A 12741-nucleotide genomic window follows, 5' to 3' on the forward strand; every position below is an offset into this window, starting at 1 on the left:
ATCTAGTCAATAGAGGGGCCTTGAATAGTGTATTCATGTGTATCCTAAACTAGATGATACTTTACATATTATATGTTCATGTAAACAGATTCCACACTTGATTTAGGTTGATGAACTTTCATCTATTACCTATGATCTAAGCATACGAGGTTATGACCCTACTAAACCTATGTTTTATAATGTAAAAATATAATAATGGTTTTCAATAAAGGGAACTTAGCTAAGCACCGAGTGAACTTGAATATGATTGTGTGTCCCTTCCTATGGTAGGAAGGTAGGTCACCATAAGCCTCATGGGGTGGATAGCTTCATGACCCAAAAGGGTGTTAGAGTGATGTTTTTATAAGTGAATAACTACAATGCATAATCTTGGCATAAATAGGCATTTCACATGTACCCAGAAGTTCCATAACTATTTTGCTAATATTGGAAAGTAGCTAGTGGATCTACGTAGAAAGCTGTGTTATGTTTGGTTCTAGTTCGGCCGGTAGACAACCCTTTTTGTGTGTGGGGCTTTATGACACTGGATTCCATGTTTAACATCACATGGTCTATGTTAGTTATTACTATAGTTTCCCTAAAGTAAAATGGACAATCGAAGTAGATGACTAGGACCCTAACTAGAATTACTTAAGGGAGGTTACTTAGGATATATGGAAGTAATAAACCCATCTAGACATTGCAAAAGTAGCTCCTTAGGAAGTTCTAGGAAGGTGTTCTGATGCATGTCACTATGTATGTGTCTTTTATATATTGTAGTTTTTGTCTACTTTTTATGAAGATGTGGATGATATTAGTCTTTATGCATGATGTTGATCTTGTTGACTATATGATGAAGGTCTTTCTTGACATAAATGAAGTGGTCTCCTCTTACTATGTTGATATATGACTTAGATGTAAAGGCTTGTGGTCTCATGATAGGTTTACTAAGTATGTGTGAGGTTATGGGGCCTTACATGTACATTGCACCAATATACTTAGATTGGGGGCATGAGTTAGTTCTTATAATGTTCTATGCGAAGTAAAATAAGTATATGTGCATAGTGACTAGAAGTTTACTGTATGTCCTATATCCTTTACATGAATTTGTACTGTAATGGGCTATACTTCTATGATGATATGTGTTGGCATGTGTAAGTAGTGTGTATGGTTTTTCTTGAGGTCCTAAGGTGATGCATTGCACCAAGTATCGCTAATATTGTTGTTTTTTAGGCTAATGAATTAATGAAGGAGTTCACTGTTAAGAAGAATGAGCTCACTGTAAAGTGACCTCAAAAGGGACTTAAATTCTATATGTGATTTTCTATGATTTTTGGCCTTTGAATATATTTATATGAAGTATATGAATGATATAAATGCTATTGTTTAAAGGTTCTATAAATATTTACTCAAAAAGGCATGAAGTATGATTTTAAGAAAATGTCCCTTTTAAATGCATGTTTTTGCATGGTTGCCATACATAGTGCATTCTTGTACTTATCCCATTCTTTTATACTCTTTACACAAAGTATAGGTTATGGATCCTTAAAGGATGTCTATGGTTGAGTAGATTATATATGATTCCCAAGCTCAAGGGAATGAATCCTTAAGTCCAAAGATGTCCTAATGTGTACTTACTATAAAGTCTATTAAATAATGTATAGTTTTTTATTATGTTTTAAGGGTCGTTCCCTAATGTATTCTAATGTTTTTTATTCTAAGATTTAAAAGAAACTTAGAGTCTATATATGTATTATGACTTATGTTTTATATATATAGATATGTGAAGTAAAGTTTCTAGCATATGATGTGCTATGAAAAGTTCTAAATTTTCTGCTAAAATTACTATGTCAATGCGATGAATGTTAACTTAGAGATTGTATAAAACCTCCGAAAGGTCAAGTACGCCATGTTACTTCTGGGGGGTGATCTCCGGATGTAACAAATGTGGTATCAGAGCATTAGATTTTTATAAGTTGTTTAGGGTCCAAGAAGTCTCATATTGCCACTTCAAGTAGAGTGTTGTAACATTGGACAGTCGAATTTCCATTCTTCATCATTCTCATATCGTACTATAGAACTTAACTCTATAAGATATCTCGCTTATGTTTTCTTGTCCGGTGGTCTTTTAGATGTGATTTCATGGATGAGATTGTTCTGTATGATTGAGGGAGAAAAGGTGAGCTTAAATTCTTCTCTTGGTTTTTTGGTTTGAATGTGCATGTGTGAAGGGGACTTTTTGCATATTTGATGTTGTGATGCCAATTATGGCTATATATGAGACTCATGTGAAATAGCATGTTATGTTAAAGAATGGGTGTCATTAAATGGCTAAAGCATGCTAGAAGTTGTTATGGTTAATATGAGTTCTTTTGGAATGATGTGTTACTATATGGTTTTACATGTTGTTAGCTTAATATTATAATTGGAACTTGAAATGCTTAGTGACTACCTATGGAAGAATTCTACCATAAGATTTTGTACTTAAAAAGGTGTTCAATGTTTCCTTTTATATATATGTGGTCCTTGATAAGTTTGCCTAGTATGAATTGGAGTCCTTTGTATAGACTTGATCCTAGGTGTGATGATAGTATGCTTGTCTTGGTAAAGTTTTGTATATCATATTGTCATGCTTTTTCCCATCAATTGCCTAAATGTTGCATTTTTGGAATGATGAAGCATCCTCACTGTAAAGCTAGGCAGCTTACCATAACTTTTTTTGGAAAATCAACTAAATTATTCTTTTATTTGATGTCGTGGAAATGTGTATAGAATTGACGCATATGAACATGATATGAATGTAAGAAGGAGTTTTGATATTTGGAATAAATAATGAGAATCTTATGGTATTATGAGTTGTAGAATAGTTTCTAACTTCTTATTGTGTTGTGAGTCCCTTTATGTTCTAGAATTGATGTTTCCCTAGAATTGAGGGTAGTACCCTTATCCTTTTAGGGTGATGATGTGGGTATGTTTGACCTAGAAGTTACATTACATTAATGTTAAAAGAAAAGAAAGAGTTCTTAAGACTAAGTCTTCTATATTGTTTCCCCTAATCTTTATGTGGTTGAATGAGATGACCTCACTTGTTAATTGGGGATAAATTTCCTAGGAAATGAAGTTTAGATTTTCCTTGGTTAACTTACTATAAATTCCTTAAAAATGGTAATCGCTTGTAATTGTTTGAATATGAATATTGTTAAGGTAAGATCCTCTTTAAGTTTGGGTTAAGTTGCTCTTAATTGGGTTTACCCTAAGTGGGAGATAGTGATGAAATGGTAAGGTTGTAGATGTATCTACTTTTTCCTTCTATTCTCACTTGAACTTGAACCTATTGAATTCTTAGTAATCTTGTTCATGAATAGAGTTTTTCATAAAGTATGAATTTCATGACTTATACATGTGTGGTGCATATTGATTGACATTACCTTAATGATATTGTGAAGATCCCAAAGTTCATGAAAGAAATTTTTTTATAAAATTTATGTTTTCACATGTTGATTTGCATCTTTATATGTTTGTTATGCATTTAACTTCATGAGATAAGATAAGAAACATGGTAGAAGTCACTTGTGAGGTGTAACGTTTAGCCTTATAATGAAAGTTGAGTCTCTTTAAAATTAAATGTATTGGGTCTCTTGAAAATTATGTGATTTTTATGATTTGGAATGCATAATTGTAGGTTCATTTTTGAAAAGTTAAAGCATGTTTAGCTAAGTGTTAATGTGTGTGCCTATGATTTGTGTTATTCTTCTCAAAATAAGCTTACTGTGAAGGTAAGTACTATGTTAGAAATTGGAATTTTGTGAGATGACTTCCTATTTGTTGTGATGTACTTGGTGTGATCTACAATTTAGACTTCACTAGGAAGGAAACATGAGCATTCCTTGGTTTAAAAGTTGAGAATTTCTCTTTTTAGAGGAAATTGACCTTATACTTTGCTTAGGTGTGAACTCATGATACATGTAAGTGTGTTGAGAAGAATGACCTTCCTCCATGGACACTACTAAACATGGTATGGTTGAGTCTGACTTTCATGACATTAGGTCTCACAAATGAAGATCTTTTTTAATTCAATCATCTCAAGTCTATGTGCATTGAAATATGAGTGTCCAATTTCTTATTGAGTGTTGTTGAAATCTGCCTAAATGTGATTTAAAGAAAAGTTTCAAGATGAGCTCTAAATTAATTGAGGAATAATGACCATATTATGATTAGGAGAAGGATTTTCCTCTTATGAACATGATAAGAGCCTTTGTGTTTGATGCATTAAAGAGTGAGTAAGTAATGGTTTTTGCTTGCTTGTGTGAATTGAGTGCTAAAATGATTTTATGATGTTATAAATGTTATGAACTTCTTTATGTTGCTTTGAATTCCTTGTTGCGATTAAAGAACCCTAAGTGTCATTCGAGGACGAATGTTTCCAAGTGGGGGATATTGTATGACCTCAAAATTAGATAGGGTTTCTAGAGTTTAACATGTTTGTATAAGGTTATAAGGTCCTAAAATGACTTATAATATTGTTTAGAGTCAGTGTGTAAAGTTTGAATTTATATGGAAGTCGAACATCAAGGGACGACCAAAACGTTGGACGACTAGTCACTTATGTGCCTCATGTGTCCATGCGTGTTTATATACTGTATTTAATGAACTTATTAAGTATGAGTTATAATTATATTAATATATGGTATATGGAGTTTCAATAAGTTTGGAGGTCAAAGGACCAAGAACGTCCAAGACGTTCAAAAGATAGCCCTTAAGACTCTCAACATGTGTTCGATGGGCCTAGCCTGTTTGGACAAGTTTCAGGTGTTTGATTTTGCTGAAACTTATGTGGATGGTCTAAAACTTTTTTAGGGTTTTATATACATTGGAAACGTCCAGGTAAGACTTCTAAAGGACCGCGCAAAAGTCCCAACAAGAAGTGCCCAAGGCTGGTCGAGACACTGCCTTGGCAGTGTCAATCGACAGACAAAACTATAGCCAGTTGGTACTTATCTTGGGATACTATAAATTCAAGAATTGGCCAAGGAACAATAGATGGAAGCCAATGCACGGCCCGTCGACTGACCAACAGCCAGTAGATGGTTCCATCGATGGTGGCCAGTCAACTTGTGCTTGCGTCTGTTTCATTGAAGGGGTGAATGGGAAATTAACCCCACGTACTAACCTGACTCTAATACGTTTATTTAGATACCTTTTAGTGTATATAAGTCATATAAAACGTGATCAAACCATTCCCAAATCAACTCACACGATTAAAGCCTTTCCCTCCAAAAATATTCTCTTTAGAAACCTCCATTGTTGTTGAAGCTCAAGAACAACTTGGAGCTTGGATTTTCATGATTCCTTCACCAAGTTTAATTCATTTAGATAAAGGTATGGTATTCCTTCATCTCTAAGTAACCTTTCACTTGTAGAGTTTTTCTCAAAGTTTTCGAAGAAGATTTTATGATCAATCTTTAAATTTTAAATCTAGCCATGATTCTATCTAAAAACGTTATGAATGATTAAATCATGATGAATTGAAGTTAACACAATGGTTTGAACGTGATTTTACTTCAATTACATGATGAACCCATGCTAATTCCTAAAATAGAATTAACATTTCATGGGATTTGTGATCTTGACTTTTTATTGATTGAATTGTGATTCTCTTACGTTAGATTTACGTTTAATTGTGATTCTCTTAGTTTTCGATTATTCACTGTAACATTGGTCTTTTGATGATTTAATGGTGAATTTGATTGTGTAGGGATGTTTGTATGTACTGTCTTAATTGGATATTATGGATGAATTGTAAATAAGTGATTTCATTTTCATGAATGTTGGTTAGCCAATGATTCTTCTACTTTCCATGATGTCTTAAATAACATGTTCATTGTAATCTAAAGGTTATAACAATGGTTGTAGGATTTCGTGTAGATTATATTGTCCTTATCTAATGTCTTATAATGATGATATTAATGGATTGTGGGTATGAATTCTTGATGATCAAAGAAAAGGAATCTTGGCATGAATTGATCTAGGTTCTTCGAGCCTACAATTTTAATGTTACAATGAACATTATGTGATCTTAATTCTAGGATAGATGAAGCTTGATTTAGATTGGATTTATATATATTTTACAACTACCATAAATGTATATTATTGGTACATGATGATTGATTAACTAAACTAGTGTGGTTACATGATGACCTAGGACTCTCTACTTCCTATTATATGTGAGATGCCTTATATTATGTTATAGTATGATCTTGTAGCGACTTGTACGTGGTTTATTTTATGATTAAACTACATTTATATACTGCCCTATATATGAATTGGTGATGAACAAGGTGTATTGATCAATGATGATCAAAGGGTGAAAAATTGGTAAGAATGCTTATCTCTTCTACTTTCCTTATAGTATTGTAGTTGATGAAGCCTTTTATGGAATTGTGTGGTATGGTCTACTTATGGTGGCAGTGTTTACTTTATTGTCATTATATATGTGTTGACCATGGCCTTGAAGAAAAATTGATGATCATATGAATATGTGATTATGATGATACTAGAAGTTTATGCCTACTTTCCTATTCTAGTTGTAATCTAGGTTTTTTGGCTATTGTATAAGCATGTCCATATACATGTTAAGGTGAAGTATAGGTGCTTCCATTTATGTGTTAAATTGGTTAATAATCCCTTACCTATGTAGCCCTATATGAATGTATGAATAGCACAAGTTAGGAGTCTTAAGTGTAATATAAAGTTAGCTAGTCTCCCATGCTATTGTTTGTTGCCTGGTCTATGCTTGCTGAAGTATTGTAGTCTAAGAGGGTGGCTACCTCAATGTGTTTTTGATAGCCATTATGTGATCATGTTTATCAATGTAAACACACACTAACTTTGCATGCATGTTAAAAGTAGTATAGGTCATGGTGTCTAAATGAACGGTAGTTATCATATTCACTAGTGTCTACTACTATGCATTTGAAGGTGAGTTTTGTGAAAGTGTGATATGTGTTTCCTTATCTAGGATGACTTGATAGGCGTACTAGTATGGGCAAGGGTATGGGACTTTGCCTATGCATTGCACATGTGTACAGCGATAGGATAGTCCTAGTTTTTGTATTTATATGTATGAATATGAATGTATGTCCATGTGTGGTAATTATGTGTTATGTAAAAGTTTTGCTCACATATAAATATTCACAGGCACATGTATGAAGATCTAGTCAAGAGAGGGTCCTTGAATGGTGTATTTATGTGTATACTAAATTAGATGATGCTTTCCATATGCTATGTTCATGTGAAGGGATTCCTCACATGATTTAGGTTGATGAATTTTCATCTATGAACTATGAGCTAAGCATAGGAGTGGATGAAACTACTAAACCTATGTTTTATAATGTAAAAATATAATAAAGGTTTTCAATAAAGGGATCTTAGCTAAGTACCAAGTAAACTTGAATATGAGTGTGTGTCCCTTCCTATGATCGGAAGGTAGGTCACCATACACCTCATGGGGTAGATATCCTCATGACCCAAAAGGGTGTTAGAGTGATGTTTCTATAAGTTATAACTGCAATTCCTAATCTTTGCATAAATAGGGTTTTCACATGTAGCCCCGGGTTCCATAACTATGTTGCTACCAAAGGATACTAGCTAGTGGATCCACCTAGAAAGTTATGTTATGTTTGGTTCTACTTTGGCCGGTAGACCACCCTTTTTCGGTGTGGGGCTTTATGACACCGGATTCCATGTTTAGCATCACATAGTCAATGTCGGTTAAAGTTATCTGACAATAGAAGTAAATTAGTAGGACCCTAACCAGAATGACTGAAGGGAGGTTACTTAATATAGGTGGATGTAATGAACGAACCCATCTACACATTGCACAAGTAGCTCCTTAGGAAGTTCTAGGAAGGTGTTCTAATGCAAGTTACTATGTATGTGTCCTTTATGCGTGACATTGTAGTATTTGTCTACTTGTTATGAAGATGTGCATGAATGAGTCTTTATGTATGATGTTTATCTTGTTGACTAAATTATGAAGGTCTTGGTTGACATAAATGAAGTGGTCTTCTCCTACTATGTTGATATATGACTTGGATGTAACGGGTTGTGGTCTCATTATAGGTTTACTAAATAAGCGTGAGGTTATGGTGACTTAAATGTACATTGCACTAGTATACTTATATTGGGGGCGTTAGTTAAGTTTTACAAGGTTCTATATGAAGTAAAATAAGTATATGTGGAGAATGACTAGGAGTTTACTGTGATGTCCTATATCCTTGACTTGAATGTGTCATGTAATGGGATATACTTCTATGATGATATGTGTTAGCATGTATGAGTATTATGTATGGTTTACCTTGTGGTACTAAGGTGATGCATTCCACCAAGTATCACTAAAGGGTTGTTTGGGAGGTTCATGAATTAAAAGAAGGAGTTCTCTATTATAAAGAATGAGCTCACTTTAAAGTGACCTCAGATAGGACTTAAATGCTATATGTGATTTTCTATTATTTTCGGCCTTTGAATATATTTATATGAAGTATATGAATGATATAAATTCTATTGTTTAAGGTTCTATAAAGATTTAGTCAAAAAGGCATGAAGAATGATTTCAAGAAAATGTCCCTTTTAAATGCATTTTTTTGCATTGTTGCCATACATAGTGAATTCCTGTACTGATCCCATTCTTCTCTACTTTTTACAAAAAGTGGAGGTTATGGATGCATAAATTATGCCTATGATTGAGGAGCTTGATATGGTATTCCCAAGCTCAAGGGAAGGAATCCTTCAGTCCAAGGATGTCCTAATGTATACTTATTGTAAAGTGTATTAAATATCATATACTTCTGTATGAAGGTTTAAGGGTCGTGTCCCTAATGTGTTCTAACGTTGTTGAGTCTAAGATGTCAAAGAGTATTAGACTCTATATATTTATTATGACTTATGTTTTATATCTATATGTGAAGTAAAGTTTCTAGCATATGATGTACTATGAAAAGTTTTAAATTTTCCGCTAAACATACTATGTCAATGCGATGAATGATAACTTTGGGCTTTTATAAGACCTCCGAGAGGTCAAGTACGCCATGTTACTTTTAGGGGGTGCTGCTAGATGTGAAAACCGCCACCATAAGTGTGCCATACAATTCATCATAATTCAAATATACAATCTAAGCTAACAACAGGAAATAGGTCAACTTACAAAATCTCCAAGATAATGATAATCTTTTATCAATTTTGCATTTTAACATTCCGAAAGTTTATGACTTGGTCAAGAACCTCACATGATGAACTAAGATTCAAAACACTGTTTCTAATCCTAAAATGATGTATTTATACAATTTAGGAGACGTTAGGGTAAAAATGTCAAGAAAAGTCCATGACATTTAGAGACTAGTGAGCTTGAGGTTAGTGTGTCTTGGAATATTTCATGGGGTTTTAAGAATAAAAAATTAATAAAAATTGGTAAAAAGGTGTCAAACATGTGTTACAGTGTGCTTAGGGTCAAAACACTTGAGTACGACCTCCCAAGGACCACCATAGGGTTCCTTGGAGAGAACTCTTACAATTGCCCGAAAGACTATCTCTTGAAGGCACAAACCTACAAGCCAAAAGACGGTCCATCGTTAGATCAATGAGTCGTAGATGGATCCATAGGTGAACACTTAATCACTTCTTAAAAGGCCCAAAAAATCAAGTCATTCACCCAATCGACGCTTTGCCAGTACGGTGCGTCGATGGACATATGCGCCGTAGTTCGATATCTCGTAGGTTGGGTTGTGTTTGACTTCCTAATTATTAAAGTAATTATTTAGTTAGTTAGTTATTTAGGATTTTAATTGAGGAATAGGGGTGTTTAATTTAGTTAGTTAATGGACTATAAGTAACCTAACCCTAATTAAAGTAATTTAGCTATACATAATTCCCAAAACCCACATCTATCTTACTTATCTCTAGTCTCTCTCTTCCCAAACTCGAATCTCCCTTGAAGGAACACTAGAGATCCAATTCAAGGATGAATTCACCATGGGTTTTATCTAAAATTCGTGTCAAGATCATCACTCAGGTATGGTTTCTTTTACTCTTGGGATTCCTTTCCCCTAGAGGCCCTTTCAGAGATGATTTTCAACTTCCCCAAACTAGGATTTTAATCCAGACATGGGTTCCCTTTTAAAACGTAATTGTTAATCAATTGCGATATATTATAGTCTTATATCATTTTTTAAGTAAGAATTAATGATCAATTTTTGTTAATCAATCCAGATTTCCCCTTTGAACCCTTGTTCTTCCCTACACTCATGATCCTTAGTAATTCTATAGTAATTGTGAAATATGATGACTATATGAATATGTAGAATAGTAATTTCTATGTATTACTTCTTTAATTTACTTTATGTATGCATATGATATGTAATTCTTGGTAATTGAAGTATGAAGGTAATAAAAGGGCAATATGGTATGAAGCTTGGTTCTTATTGAATTCGATTATGAAGTATGATTTACTTAGATTGTAATGCTTCAATGTCTAATGTATGGTTTTGATGTTGATAGAAAGTATTCCTCATCCTCAATCCTAGACTATTTAATTGACTATCAAGTATAAAAGTATGTTAAGATATAATTATTGTATGATTGATAGTAACTTCTCATGATTATGATAAAGTGTTGAGTGAAAGATTAACTCACTTGTATGTGGTTTTCTAAAGTGAAAGAGTAGTTCTCACCTATGAATACCTATGAGCTATTATGATAACATTTTTACATAGGGGTCTAGAAGAGATTATTTTGATCTTTATGAAGAGTATGATGTATACAAAAGGGTATAAAGGGTTAGCACCGAAAGGGCATGTAAATGAAATGGAGGTCTCATGTTTAGTAAGTCCGGCCTGCCACATGTGTTTCTTCATGTTTATTATCTCTGGATTCCCAATATATGTGTTGTCTCATGAGATGAGAACCTTCACGTCTAGTAAGTCAAGGTTTCTAGAAGAAATCTATTCGATCCTTAACTATGTGACCACATAGGATTAAAGCTTAGTGGATCCACCTAGATAGCTATGTCTGAATTGTTACACCGTTAGCAAGTGTTAACCCTATTTTTTCGGTGTGGGAAGAGAACACCAGATTCCATGTAGCTCACATGGTCTCATGTTTGTTATTGAACATTATTTCCCTAATGAAATAATATAAATGAATAATTCAAGTATGGGAACCATTATTAGGGTTTGTCTTAAAGGGTACAAAATAAGGTGAGGGAGGATATGAGACTTCTCTTACTCATTGCACATGTGGGATCCTAAGGAATGGTTCTAATAACGAGTTGTATGATTACGTTTGTTACATGGTATAAATGTTAAGATTTATTTGAACTTATGACAAAAGAATGTTATAATAAAGTATGAGATAATGTTGTAGGAATGTAGTAAGTAACTTAATGTGATACCTAGCTTTGGATAGGGTTATGGAGTTCTATCCTTGGCATTGCACAAGTATTACTTTTTGTTGCTTATATGTTGGGTGAGTATTATGTTTGGTGGGCTTATGATGTTCCTTATATATGCGATTATTTTATTTGATATTATTGCATGGTTTTCACTGAACCATAATTCTTCCCTTTCTCCCAACACTGTAGGTTCCAGCAATTGAAGATCTTCTAGGACACTTTTCAAGGATACTTGGACTTCTACATCCAAGTAGTTGGTGACTCCTCTATTTTTGAGGATGGTGCCTTTTGATCTACCCGAGTAGTATTGACATTGTCTTAAGACATAAGTTTCTTCCTTATTCTTGAAGACATTTGTTGTAAGCCTTATGTGGCAATATGCACATTAGTAAGGGCTATCAAAAACTATTGTACTTCATTTAGATTGTTAATGTGAGACAGTATTATTAGACTTAATCTTTATATGTTGGTTATTTTTATTAAATGAGAAGCCTATGTATGATTCCTATGCGAGGAGTCTCAATAAACTCCATATGTAGTATGCGAGAGGTATATGTAAACCTCAATATATAAAAAGTTTTAGATTTTTCCGCTTTTAACCTATGAAATGTTATTAAGAAAGAGAAAAGGCTAGTGTTAGTCCTCTACCAGGATGATGATGCCGGTTACATCTAGGGGGTATTCCATGTTTGTGACAAACTTTGTATCAGAGTATGAAGTTGAATAATCTTAGTATTGATGTCTCACTAAACCACATCAAGTAAAGTCTTGTTCATAATTGTTTAGCGCGCCACGATTTGAATGAATGTCTATGTGATGCCTAGGAACGTCTCACTTTGCTGGTATTTTTGAGTTGTTCCTCTAGAGTTTTAAACTCTACATGTTCTTATCTTTTAATCTCTTTCTTGTGTTTATAGGCAATGAACACAAGAAGGAATAAATCTCGAAGTGATGAGGAGCATGAAAATGAGGTGGTTCCTCCTCCGACTCCTTAAAACCCTCAAATTCCTATTGACGAAGGATATATGACTAATGTGGACATTAGGGCAGCCATTCATAGCTTGACGACAATGTTGGACACTCAAGTGGCTAGGGATACTAGTGTGCAATAGTCCCCAATGCTAGCACTACGCATCCAGAATAAGGGATTTCACAAAGACGAATCCCCTTACCTTCTTTTGCTCCAAGGTGGAGGAGGACCTACAAGGGTTCATTGATGAAGTTTTCAAGAAAAAGGAGGAACTATCCACGTAGAAACTAAAAGTTGTGGCTAGAGTTTAGTATGAGCGATGGAAGGATGAGAGGACAGTTAGAGAAGG

This window comes from Solanum pennellii, chromosome 9 (assembly GCF_001406875.1).
Source record: "Solanum pennellii chromosome 9, SPENNV200".
Taxonomy (NCBI): domain Eukaryota; kingdom Viridiplantae; phylum Streptophyta; class Magnoliopsida; order Solanales; family Solanaceae; genus Solanum; species Solanum pennellii.